The sequence below is a fragment of the Canis aureus genome, chromosome 31 (genome assembly GCF_053574225.1).
Source record: "Canis aureus isolate CA01 chromosome 31, VMU_Caureus_v.1.0, whole genome shotgun sequence".
NCBI classification, from domain to species: domain Eukaryota; kingdom Metazoa; phylum Chordata; class Mammalia; order Carnivora; family Canidae; genus Canis; species Canis aureus.
The window spans coordinates 33,978,725-33,991,705 of record NC_135641.1 but is presented as its reverse complement, the minus strand read 5'-3'; positions in this window follow the sequence as shown (position 1 = coordinate 33,991,705).

Here is a 12,981-nt window from a genome sequence, read left to right as displayed (position 1 = left end):
TTTAGGCTGTCAAGAGTTTTTTGCCATGTTTATTATCCCACAGGGAAATATGCAATTCCTGTGTTTTATTTTTCCTTGTATTATTTACTACCACTTTTCTTCAACTAAGTTTGTCAACCAGCATTCAGCATCATATATCACAAGAACAGAGACATTAAATAGAAGCTTTCATTCTATGAAAGAAATTTGATTTCTGGAATCACAGTCAGTTTGCTTTTTTTGTTGTTGTTCTCCAAATTCTTGTTTTTATTAAAATTCCTTATTAAATTTCAGGGTATAGTGGCCTAAAAAAAAATCAGTGGACCTGTATCAAAACTATAATTTTATCACTTAGCTTGGTACATAATGTTGGATAAAGTCACTAAAGTCTAAATTTCTAGTTTCTCATCCATAAAATTAAAGAGTTGATAAAGGAGAGGTAAAGCACATATATTTGGTTTGTTTGTTTTGGTTTAGACAATCTTTTTACTGAAAGGAATGTTTTTTAAATTGCAAATACCTTTGCCTGAATACAGAGATAACTATCAATCGACCAAAAATATATTTAACAAATATTCCACACCCGATATTGTATTAATGAAGTGACAGGAGCAGTGCAAGACATACCTTGAATAGTTCAAACTACATAAAGTCTCATAGACAAGAGAAATCAACCTAATTGTCATAACAGATTGTGCATATTAATTGCCAAACATAGTGGACTTAAATTGAAAATAATAGGTGTTCAGGGAAAAGAGTGAATGATGTGGCTGGAATAATCTGAGGAATAACTTGTAGAGAACATAATACTTTAAGGTAGACTCAAAGGACATGAAAGAATTTAATAAGGGACCTAGATCTAGGTTACAATTATTTTATATTTATACATATGTCCAATTATTGTACATATGTGTGTGGTTTGTGCGTTAGTATTGGAATCTTAAATAGGTAGTTGCTATTGTCTGGATCAAAGTCTATTTATTTTTTCCTATTTTAATTTCGTTTTAAATTAGCCATTGTTGGGCAGCCTGGGTGGCTCAGCGGTTTAGCGTCGCCTTCAGCCCAGGGCGCATCCTGGAGACCCAGGATCGAGTCCCACGTCGGGTTCCCTGCATGGAGCCTGCTTCTCCCTCTACCTGTGTTTCTGCCTCCCTCTATCCCTCTCTCCCTCTCTCTCTCTTTCTTTCTCTATGTCTCTCATTAATAAATAAAATCTTAAAAAATAATAAAAAAAAAATTAGCCATTGTTGGGATGCCTGGATGGCTCAGTGGTTGAACATCTGCCTTCGGCTCAGGGCATGTTCCTGGAGTCCCAGGATGGATCGAGTCCCACATTGGGCTCCCCTCGAGGAGCCTGTTTCTCCCTCTGCCTATGTCTTTGCCTCTCTCTCTGTCTCTCATGAATAAATAAATAAAAATCTTTAAAAAATTAAAATAAATAAGCTATTGTTACTCATTTACATTTTCCTGATTAATGAGATTAATTAAATTTAATTGTTTATAGTCACTTTTACATTTTATTTTGTGGCATGGCTATTCAACTCTTGCTTATTTTTCTACTGAGTGATTTCTCTATAATCAGATAATCTTTCCTTTGACTTTTGAGATAATCCTTCTAGATTTGCTGTAAGAATTGTAGAAGTAATTAGTGAACTGTTTAGAATAACAAGAACTTTAAATTTATCAAGATCCCATAGAAGTGATGAATAGTTATCATTTTATTTCCCTTTCATTCATCCTGTCAACTATTACATCCAAAGTTTTTGAAACAGTAGCACCTCATTTATCAAAATCAGTATGCTTTAAATATTTACTTGGGAGAATATGTTAACTTAAAAATGAAATATATTTTTATTTTTTTAAGATTTATTTATTTATTTTAGAGAGAGAGAGGAAGAGAATGTGGGGGGGAAAGGGCAGAAACAGAAGGAGAGAATCTCAAGCAGATTTCTTTTTTTTTTTTTATTGGAGTTCAATTTGCCAACATATAGCATAACATACAGTGTTCATCCCGTCAAGTGTGTCCCTCAGTGCCCATCACCCAGTCACCCCCATCCCCCCCACCTTGCTTTCCACCACCCCTTGTTTGTTTCCCAGAGTTAGGAGTTGCTCATGTTCTGTCTCCCTCTCTGATATTTCCCACTCATTTTTTCTCCTTTCCCCTTTATTCCCTTTCACTATTTTTTTATATTCCCCATACGAATGAGACCATATAATGCTTGTCCTTCTCCGATTGACTTACTTCACTCAGCATATTACCCTCCAGTTCCATCCACATCGAAGTAAATGGTGGGTATTTGTCGTTTCTAATGGCTGAGGAATATTCCATTGTATACATAAACCACATCTTTATCCATTCATCTGTCAATGGACACCGAGGCTCCTTCCACACTTGGGCTACTGTGGACATTGCTGCATGAACATCGGGGTGCAGGTGTCCCACTGTTTCATTGCATCTGTATCTTTGGGGTAAATCCCCAGCAGGGCAATTGCTGGATCGTAGGGCAGGTCTATTTTTAACTCTTTGAGGAACCTCCACACAGTTTTCCAGAGTGGCTGCACCAGTTCACATTCCCACCAACAGTGCAAGAGGGTTCCCTTTTCTCCACATCTTCTCCAACATTTTTTGTTTCTGTCTTGTTACTTTTCCCCATTCTCACTGGTGTGAGGTGGTATCTCATTGTGGTTTTGATTTGTATTTCCCTGATGGCAAGTGATGTGGAGCATTTTCTCATGTGCTTGTTGGCCATGTCTATGTCTTCCTGTTCATGTCTTTTGCCCATTTTATGATTGGATTGTTTGTTTCATTGCTGTAGAGTTTAATAAGCTCTTTATAGATTTTGGATACTAGCCCTTTATCTGATACGTCATTTGCAAATATCTTCTCCCATTCTGTAGGTTGTCTTTTAGTTTGGTTGACTATTTCTTTTGTTGTGCAAAAGCTTCTTATCTTGATGAAGTCCCAATAGTTCATTTTGCTTTGGTTTCTCTTGCCTTCATGGATGAATCTTGTAAGAAGCTGCTGTGGCCAAGTTCAAAAAGGATGTTGCCTGTGTTCTCCTCTAGGATTTTGATGGAGTCTTGTCTCACATTAAGATCTTTCAACCATTTTGAGTTTATCTTTGTGTATGGTGTAAGAGAATGGTCCAGTTTCATTCTTCTGCATGTGGATGTCCAATTTTCCCAGCACCACTTATTGAAGAGACTGTCTTTTTTCCAGTGGATAGTCTTTCCTCCTTTGTCGAATATTTGTTGACCATAAAGTTGAGGGTCCACTTCTGGATTTTCTATTCTGTTCCATTGATCTATGTGTGTTTTTGTGCCAGTACCACACTGTCTTGATGACCACAGCTTTGTAGTACAACCTGAAATCTGGCATTGTGATGCCCCCAGATATGGTTTTCTTTTTTAAAATTCCCCTGGCTATTCGGGGTCTTTTCTGATTCCACACAAATCTTAAAATAATTTGTTCTAACTCTCTGAAGAAAGTCCATGGTATTTTGATCAGGATTGCATTAAACGTGTAAATTGCCCTGGGTAACATTGACATTTTCACAATATTAATTCTGCCAATCCATGAGCATGGAATATTTTTCCATCTCTTTGTGTCTTCCTCAATTTTTTTCAGAAGCGTTCTATAGTTTTTAGGGTACAGATCCTTTACCTCTTTGGTTAAGTTTATTCCTAGGTATCTTATGCTTTTGGGTGCAATTGTAAATGGGATTGACTCCTTAATTTCCTTTCTTCAGTCTCATTGTCAGGGTATAGAAATGCCACTGACTTCTGGGCATTGATTTCGTATCCTGCCACACTGCCCAATTGCTGTATGAGTTCTAGCAATCTTGGGGTGGAGTCTTTTGGGTTTTCCATGTACAGTATCATGCCATCTGTGAAGAGGGAGAGTTTGACTTCTTCTTTGCCAATTTGAATGCATTTTATTTCTTTTTGTTGCCTGATTGCTGAAGCTAGGACTTCTAGTACTATGTTGAATAGCAGTGGAGAGAGTGGACATCCTGTCATATTCCTGATCGTAGGAGAAAGGCTCCCAGTGCTTCCCCATTGAGAATGATATTTGCTGTGGGCTTTCATAGATGTCTTTTAAGATGCTGAGGAATGTTTCCTCTATCCCTTCTCTTAGGTGTAGGAGCTATTTGCTGTTTTTTCTCTAGCTCCTTTATGTGTAAGGTTAGCTTTTGTATTTGAGTTCTTTCCAGTTTTTGGATGGATGCTTGTATTGGGATGAATTTCCCCCTCAGGACTGCTTTTGCTGCATCCCAAAGATTTTGAACGGTTGTACTTTCATTCTCTTTAGTTTCCATGAATCATTTTAATTCTTCTCTAATTTCCTGGTTGACCCTTTCATCTTTCAGCAGGATGGTCCTTATCCTCCACGTGTTTGAAATCTTTCCATACTTCTTGTGATTTAGTTCTAATTTCAAAGCATTATGGTCTGAAAATATGCAAGGGGCGATCCCAATCTTTTGGTATTGGTTAAGACCTGATTTGTGACCCAGTATGTGGTCTATTCTGGAGAAAGTTCCATGTGCACTTGAGAAGAATGTGTATTCATTTGCATTTGGATGTAAAGTTCTGTAAATATCTGTGAAATCTATCTAGTCCAATGTATCATTTAAAGCTCTTGTTTCTTTGGAGATGTTGTGCTTAGAATACCTGTCGATTGAGGAAAGCGTTACATTCAAGTCACCAAGATAAGTATATTATCATCTAAGTATGTCTTAACTTTGGTTATTACTTGATTGATATACTTGGCAGCTCCCACATTCGGGGCATAAATACTGATGATTGTTAAGTCCTCTTGTTGGATATATCCTTTAAGTATGATATAGTGTTCCTCTTCATCTCTCACTACAGTCTTCAGGTAAACTTTAGTTTATCTGATATAAGGATGGCTACCCCTGCTTTCTTTTGAGGACCATTTGAATGGTACATGGTTCTCCAACCTTTTATTTCCAGGCTGTAGGCATCCTTATGTCTAATATGAGTCTCTTGTAGACAACAAATAGATTAGTCTTGCTTTTTTATCAGTCAGAAAACCTACGCCTTTTAATGGGGTCATTAAGCCCATTCACATTCAGAGCTACTATTGAAAGATATGAATTTAGTGTCATCATGATACCTATTCAGTCCCTGTTTTTGTGGATTGTCCCTTGGACTTGCTCTTTCTTTTACAGAGTCCCCCTTAATATTTCTTGGAGAACTGGTTTAGTGGCCACATATTCTTTCAGTTTCTGCCTACCTTGGAAGCTATTTATCTCTCCTATTCTGAATGAGAGCCTTGCTGGATAAAGGATTCTTGGCTGCATGTTCTTCTCATTTAGGACCCTGAATATATCCTGCCAGCCCTTTCTGGCCTGCCAGGTCTCTATGGTCTTCTGTTAATCTAATATTTCTCCCCATAAAAGTCAGGGATTTCTTGTCTCTTGCTGCTTTAAGGATCTTCTCTTCATCTTTGGAATTTGCAAGCTTCACTATTAAATGTCGAGGTGTTAAGCGGTTTTTATTGATTTTAGGGGGGGGGGTCTCTCTATTTCCTGGATATGAATGCCTGTTTCCCTTCCCAGATTAGGAAAGTTTTCAGCTATGATTTGTTCAAATACACTTTCTGGACCTCTGTCCCTTTCGGCGCCCTTGGGAACCCCAATTAAACGTAGATTTTTCTTTCTGAGGCTGTCGTTTGTTTCCCTTAATCTATCCTCATGATCTTTTAATTGTTTTTCTCTTTTTTCCTCAGTTTCCCTCTTTGCCATCAACTTGTCTTCTATGTCACTCACTCATTTTTCTACCTCGTTAACCCTCGTCCTTAGGACCTCTAGTTGGATTGCATCTCATTTAATTGATTTTTAATTTCTGCCTGATTATATCTAAATTCTGCAGTCATGAAGTCTCTTGAGACCTTTATGCTTTTTTCTAGAGTCACCAGTAACTTTATAATTTTGCTTCTGAATTGGCTTTCTGACATTGAATCGTAATCCAAATTTTGTAACTCTGTGGAAGAGAGGACTGTTTCTGAGTCTTTTGTTTGAGGTGAGTTTTTCCTTCTAGTCATTTTGCTCAGTGCAGAGTGACCAAAAACAAGTTGTACTTGATAGAAGCACGAACTCTTCTCACTGTAGCATTCTAGCTATCTCTCTTTAAATCTCAGGCTGAATTCGTAGGTTTTCAGGATGATTTGAAAGTTATTGTGGTAATTTGGTGGGGACAGGTGACTTGGGACCCTACTGTTTTGCCATCTTGCCTCTCTCCTCCTCAAGCAGATTTCCACTGAGGGAGAAGTCTGAACGCAGGGCTTGATCCCATGACCCTGAGCTGAGCTGAAATCAAGAGTTGCATCCTCAACCAATTAAGCCACCAAGGTGCCCCAAAAATGAAAGATATTAAATTGAATGAATAGAGAAAGCAAATGAGAGAAGACATGTTTTTTAGTCATCCTATAATTATTAATATAATAATAATAATAATAATAATGATAATAAGGTGAATCATGTCATGAGAAAACTATGTTATAAAAAGTCAACCTGGATTTTAGGCTACATTTTGTCTCATAGTAAATGTGTGAAACTGGGAAAATAAGTACTTTGAGGCTGTTTGCTCCCTTATAAAATGAGAATTATTAATTGTCAAGATTAAATTAGGTAGTAGAGGTGATAGCTTTGTCCTTAAAACTGTTAGTAATATTCAAGTACCACAGCTTCATAGTTTAGTCAATAACTAATGGGAATATAGACAGGATAAAATATAAATGATATTTTTTTTCTCAAGGAATAGTGACTAGAATTAGAATTGTATACGTTAAGATGTAGAGAAATAAAATAATCTTGGCGCAAACTCGATTTCCTACTAATACAAGGGAATCACTCAAAAGGTAAGTATTTAGTGCAAAAAATAGCCTAACCTCAAATTCCAAACCTCAAATTTTTATATTACATTAATATATAGAGTTTTGTTTAAGTAAAAATTAGTGATACAACTAAATTCTATATGTGAGAAGAGGGGCAAGTTTTGTTTCTCAGCTGAAACTAGGTATATATTCATGGAAGAGATAGTATTTGATTTGTAATCTTAAAAATGGATGAAATTAGGATATACTTCACTTAGAAGAGGCTGAAACACACTTCGTTCTATGGAAAATACTCAGGTTAAACTGGTAAGACAGAAAAAATGTAGTAGTGTATGTTCAGGTAGACTGAATGGACAGAAATAAATAAAAGTATGATTCAAAGATTTAGCTAGAGACAGTAGGCAACTAGGGCATTAAAGTTCATGGAAGTTGGGGTGCCTAGGTGACTCAATCAGCTGAGTAATAGACTCTTGATTTCAGCTCAGGTCATGATCTCAGGGTCCTGAGACCAAGCCCCATGTGGGGTTCTGTGCTCAGCTGGGAATTCTTCTCAGATTCTCTCTCTCTCTGCCCCTCCCCCCTTTCATGCACACACATGCTTGTTCTCTCTCCCTCTAAACAAAATAAATCTTTTAATTAAAAAGTTAAAAAAAATTCATGTAAGAGTTTAAAGATAAATGTCCAACCACAAATTATAGTATTTTTGTTTTGTTTTGTTTTGTTTTTTATTCATGAGAGACACACAGAGAGAGAGAGAATGAGAGAGGCAGAGACACAGGCAGAGGGAGAAGTAGGGAGCCTGATGTGGGACTCGATCCCAGGACTCCAGGATTACACCCCTGGCACCCCTGGGCCAAAGGCGGTGTTAAACCACTGAGCCACCCGGGCTGCCCTAAATAATAGTATTGTATATGAATTTCTAGAAAAACAAAATATTGGTACCTAAAATTTAATATAAATACTAAGTTATATATCATAATGCTTAATTATGACTTTGAAAGGACATAATTGAAAACTTCTGAATGATTGAAAGTTAAAAAAGATAAGGTAGTTGGCAACTAATAATTAAAACATATGGGGATCCCTGGGTGGCGCAGCGGTTTGGCGCCTGCCTTTGGCCCAGGGCGCGATCCTGGAGACCCGGGATCGAATCCCACGTCGGGCTCCCGATGCATAGAGCCTGCTTCTCCCTCTGCCTATGTCTCTGCCTCTCTCTCTCTCTCTCTCTCTCTCTGTGTGATATCATAAATAAATAAAAAAATTAAAAAATAAATAAAAAAAAAAATAAAACATATGCTCAGGGATCCCTGGGTGGCTCAGCAGTTGAGCATCTGCCTTTGGCTCAGGGCATGATCCTGGAGTCCCGGGATCGAGTCCCATGTCGGGCTCCTGGCATGGAGCCTGCTTCTCCCTCTGCCTGTGTCTCTGCCTCTCTCTCTCTCTGTATCTCTCATGAATAAATGAATAAAATCTTTAAAAAAATAAAACATATGCTCAGGGTATGTTAACAGGATCTGAAAGAGTATAGTAATTTCAGAAATAATATTTGAAAATGCTTAAATATGTATACACTTATAAGTACTGCAATATATAGTCTGTTTACATCTTAACCATAATGCTATCCATTGGGCTACCACTTGGGAAAGAATATGATCTTTGGTTTGAAATGATACAGACCACCCTTTTATCTATTCATCAGACTATTCATATTTTAAGGAAAAATGCCAAATTGATTAGTCATTTGGAATGTATGGGCTTTCTTAAATATAATAGTTCTAACCTGTCATTGTGGTAGTTGTAATTATAAATCAGTGGGCAAATATAACAATCAGCAGAGATTATTTTTCATATGCAATTTGATATAGAATAACATGTAACACTTCAGTTTAATTATACAATAAAAAATTTCATAATCTAATAAATAATATAATAAGAAATTCACTGATTTAAGAAATGCTTTAAAATCTGTCACTGTATGTGGGAATCTGAAATGTTTAATAGGATATTTTAAGGCTGAAGGATATCAGTCACCTGCTAGGCATTATATAAATGGATTTGGTACTTGGCCCAGTTGGAGTATCAATTACAAAATAGTAGGTATTATTGGCTATTCTAAGATTAATTACTTTTAGACTCATAAAAGGGTGAGCATGGTAGCCAGGAGATTAGATGTTTGTTTCAAGTTTTTCTGATGTACACAGATGTTGAGAATATCTGGAAAGTTACATGTGTGCTTGGCCAGGGGCTAGATTCAAAGTCTGATCTCAATTAAGAATGTTGACTTATATTCAGCTTGATTTATTTTCACTTTCTTTACTACTTAACCAGAAAATGAAGAAAAGAAAGGTTACACCAACTAAAGATATTAGCAAGTACACGGAAAGGGATTTTGAGTTCTTCTAAGTTCTCACAAGTAAAATCACAAATGTTGGGAGCCACATGAAGAGATGTGATCATAGTTAAGAGTAACAAATTAATCCCTATTGTCTTGGATAACATGAGGTTTGAGAAAGATCTCAAACATTTCAGATCTGATACAGTATCTGCTTTACAATAAATAGACAGATGATAGATAGTAGAAATAAGCTTTGAAATAAAATGTATTTGTAAAATACCCTCATTTACACACATATATCTAATAATCAGTATTTTTAAACTATAATGTAAAGGGAGAAATAAAACCGATTGAAATAAAACTATATGCATCATCTGCTCTGCAGTAACAAAAATTAACTCAGGTGTAATTAATAATATAACACTCAATATAACAAATATTCTAGGCAAATTAAAGGTTTGTACCTTCAAATAATAAAATAAATAAATAAAGATAAAATATATGTACTCTCTGCAAGCCATAGAGTAGTGTACACAATAATCATTTACTCCATAGTCAAGTACTTGGCTCAGTTTTGCCACAAGCTCTATCTTGGGAAAACTTTATCAATAAAAATAATACAATGTGAACCTGAGCTTTCTATCTGGTGCATCTCATCATTTTGTGAAAAGCCTCCAGCTGCTTTTCTACCTAAATCTTCTGATGATGGTAATAGAAGTAATAAACGTAAACAAACATTTATTTTGCAGCATGTTATAAAATAGTGAAATTGGTCCTTTAAATCAGTGGGCTCCTCTTTTCAAACCAATTCATTCATATACAAGGTGATGATGGAGATTATGGGTAAGCTCTCTATACCATGTCTGTGTTTTTCTTTTTTCGGGGGCTAGGATAAAGCATCCTTATTTTTCTCACAGGCTCAAATAAAGCTATCGGCTACAATTTGAATCAAAGTTATGGTTGTCCCAGGGATGCCTGGAATGTGGAAAAGAGGCAACCCATACTTAACCCCTCACTGAAGGATAGAAATGCTTCTTGACTCTTATTTAAACATTGTCTCTGATAAACTCTTAAGAAAATCAAGCTCTTAATTTTATTAAATCAACAAGGAACCATCTGGAGAAAAACAACAAAATACCGTAGCTTGTGTAGCCTTGATTGTGTTCCATGACTTAGTGTGATTTGATTAGCACGCTTCGTTTTAATGAGACCTCATGCCAAATTCATTGACTCTAGAGAACTGTGCCACATACTAGCATCGATAGAATACTGTAAATTCTTTTGCTAATATTTACAGAATACTTCCAGGCTTTGCTTTGAATTACAGAATGATCTCCCTAACCTCAAAATCTCATTGAAGTTATAAAGCTACATCATTTTTCAGTATCTAAGCTTCTGCAAATTAGTCTCAGGATTAGTCTCAGGAATGTAGTTTCTTCTGCATTTTGTCATTGCCAAGGCAAGCCTACCCTTTTTGGTATTTGTAACGATATATATAATACTGCTCCTTTTTTTTCCATTTCCACTATCTCTAAGTACTAATGACATTTATTTTCAAGTCTGAAGTTATAATTGATATTTGGACATATATTGGAAAACCCGTTTTTCATAACAAATGTTAGCAAGATTTAATTCTTATTGTTGTTGTCTTATTGGATGATAGGTCAGGAAAACAAAAACAAAAAACAAAATTATATCCTCATCACCATTCCTCTCTAAGCACATCTTCAGCATTTGCATTCGAGGAAACAACTGTTTGCATTACCAGAGTTTCAACAGAATTGTAAGACTTAAAAAAAAAAAAAAAGAAAAAAGGAGGGAAGGAGGGAGGGATATTGAAAACTATCATCAACACACTAACTAAACCAAAAGATGTAAGCAATTTACAAACTGCTAGATTTTGAATATCACGTAGAAAGCTTTAAATCATTATACATTAATTAAACAAACATGCACTTGGTGTGTAGTATGTATCAGGCTGGCCCCGCCTTTTTTCCAAAGTTAGGGAAACTTAGAATCATAATATTTTTTAAGCGCCTAGCCCAAGACACCCTTTTATTTTTGCAAACCGGAGACATTTTTAGGTGTTTTTATTTGATTTAAACTTTGTTGCATATAAACCAACTTTAACTTTTTATTCCTTTTTAATTCAAGGCAACATGTTAGCCTTCTCTAAATACAGTTTGATAAGATTCTTTCTAAGCCTTAACTCCCTCAAACTCCACAATCTTAACATTTGCTCTTTTGAACTATCCAGAAGTCTACTCATTTTTTCCTTTGTTTTTGTCTTAGTAAGATGGCATTTTTAACCAAGAAAATACTTGGATCCTATCTAAGATATATTAAAAAGGTTTCACAGCAGAAATAAGTTCAGTGATGCTATCTAAGTCTCCTTGTTCATATGATAACATAACATCATATGTTGATTCCTATTACCTTGCAAAATCAGCAAGCACTCCAATACATCTTTAATCTCAAATCCAGCTGACAAACAAATATATATATATTTTTGCTAGAAACTGGAGGAACACTGCTATAATTCTCTCAGACTGGATAATTATGAAGCCACTAAGGAAAAGTGACAGCTTTCCAGCTATGGTCCGTCTATCAAGCTAAAGCACACAGTGGGAAGCCTGAATCAGAGTCTACAGTTTCATATGTCACCAGTAGACCAGTACTTTCTGGTTTTCCTTCTTGGATGTATTCAGTCAAATTTTTGGACCTATACTCAAATGAAAACTGATAGAAGAGGATTCCTAGGGAAGAAAAAAGCTATGACCTTACCTATGACTGACACTTTATTTCTGGTTTTAATTAATTCATTTTGTTAAAAAAGAACTGAAGGAAATGACAATGTGTTACTCCAAGATATGCCTCCTCAACATGCTATTTTGAGCTGAAGGCAAGGAAAGCTCTCTCTACTCCTCCCTCTTCTACCGAAAGGCAGGATTTGAATTCTTCTTTACTGGGACAACTCTAGACTCTTCTTCCAGAAACAGCACCAAAGGAATCTACAAACAAAACTTACTTTGCCACTTTCCCCCTATACAATTACCTTCCCTTAGTTTGCTGCCCTTGGCAACCTAACACAGCTTTTCTTTATCCCTTCATTCCTTTATAAATTTATTGTGCTTTGTTGAAGATGTCATAAGCTGGAATTCTATGCCATCTTTTTGAGTAACTCGTTCTCTAAGTCTCTCCCAAGTTAAAAAAAAAAAAAAAATCACCAAAAAAAAAAAAAACAAAAAACAAACCAAAAACAACAAAAACAACTTGTGTTTGTTTTTCTCTTATTAATTAATTATTAATTAATTGTCTTTTGTTACAGAGATCCAGGCTGGGAAGTTAGAAGGGTAGAAGAAAATATATTTTTCCTTTTCCTTCAAGGCGCTGCATCTCCTTTTATTGAGGCTTTTATTTTTGAAATCTAAGAAATTGGAAAGGACACAAGCTAAAAACAACAACAACAACAAAAACACCACAAAAACAAAAGCAAAGACTCTTGAGTCTTTATAATCCAATTACCTGATTGGTGCGAAATAATTTTGTTTTAAAGATTTTATTTATTTATTCATGAGAGACACAGAGAAAGAGAGAGGCAGAGACACAGGCAGAGGGAGAAGCAGGCTCCATGCAGGGAGCCCGATGTGGGCTCGATCCCGGGTCTCCAAGATCAGTCCCTGGGCTGAAGGCGCCGCTAAACCGCTGAGCCACCCGGGCTGCCCAAAATAATATTTTTAAATAAGAATCTATCATCAAACAAATTAATTCCATATTCACTTCAAGACTCAAGAGAAAATTCTGTATT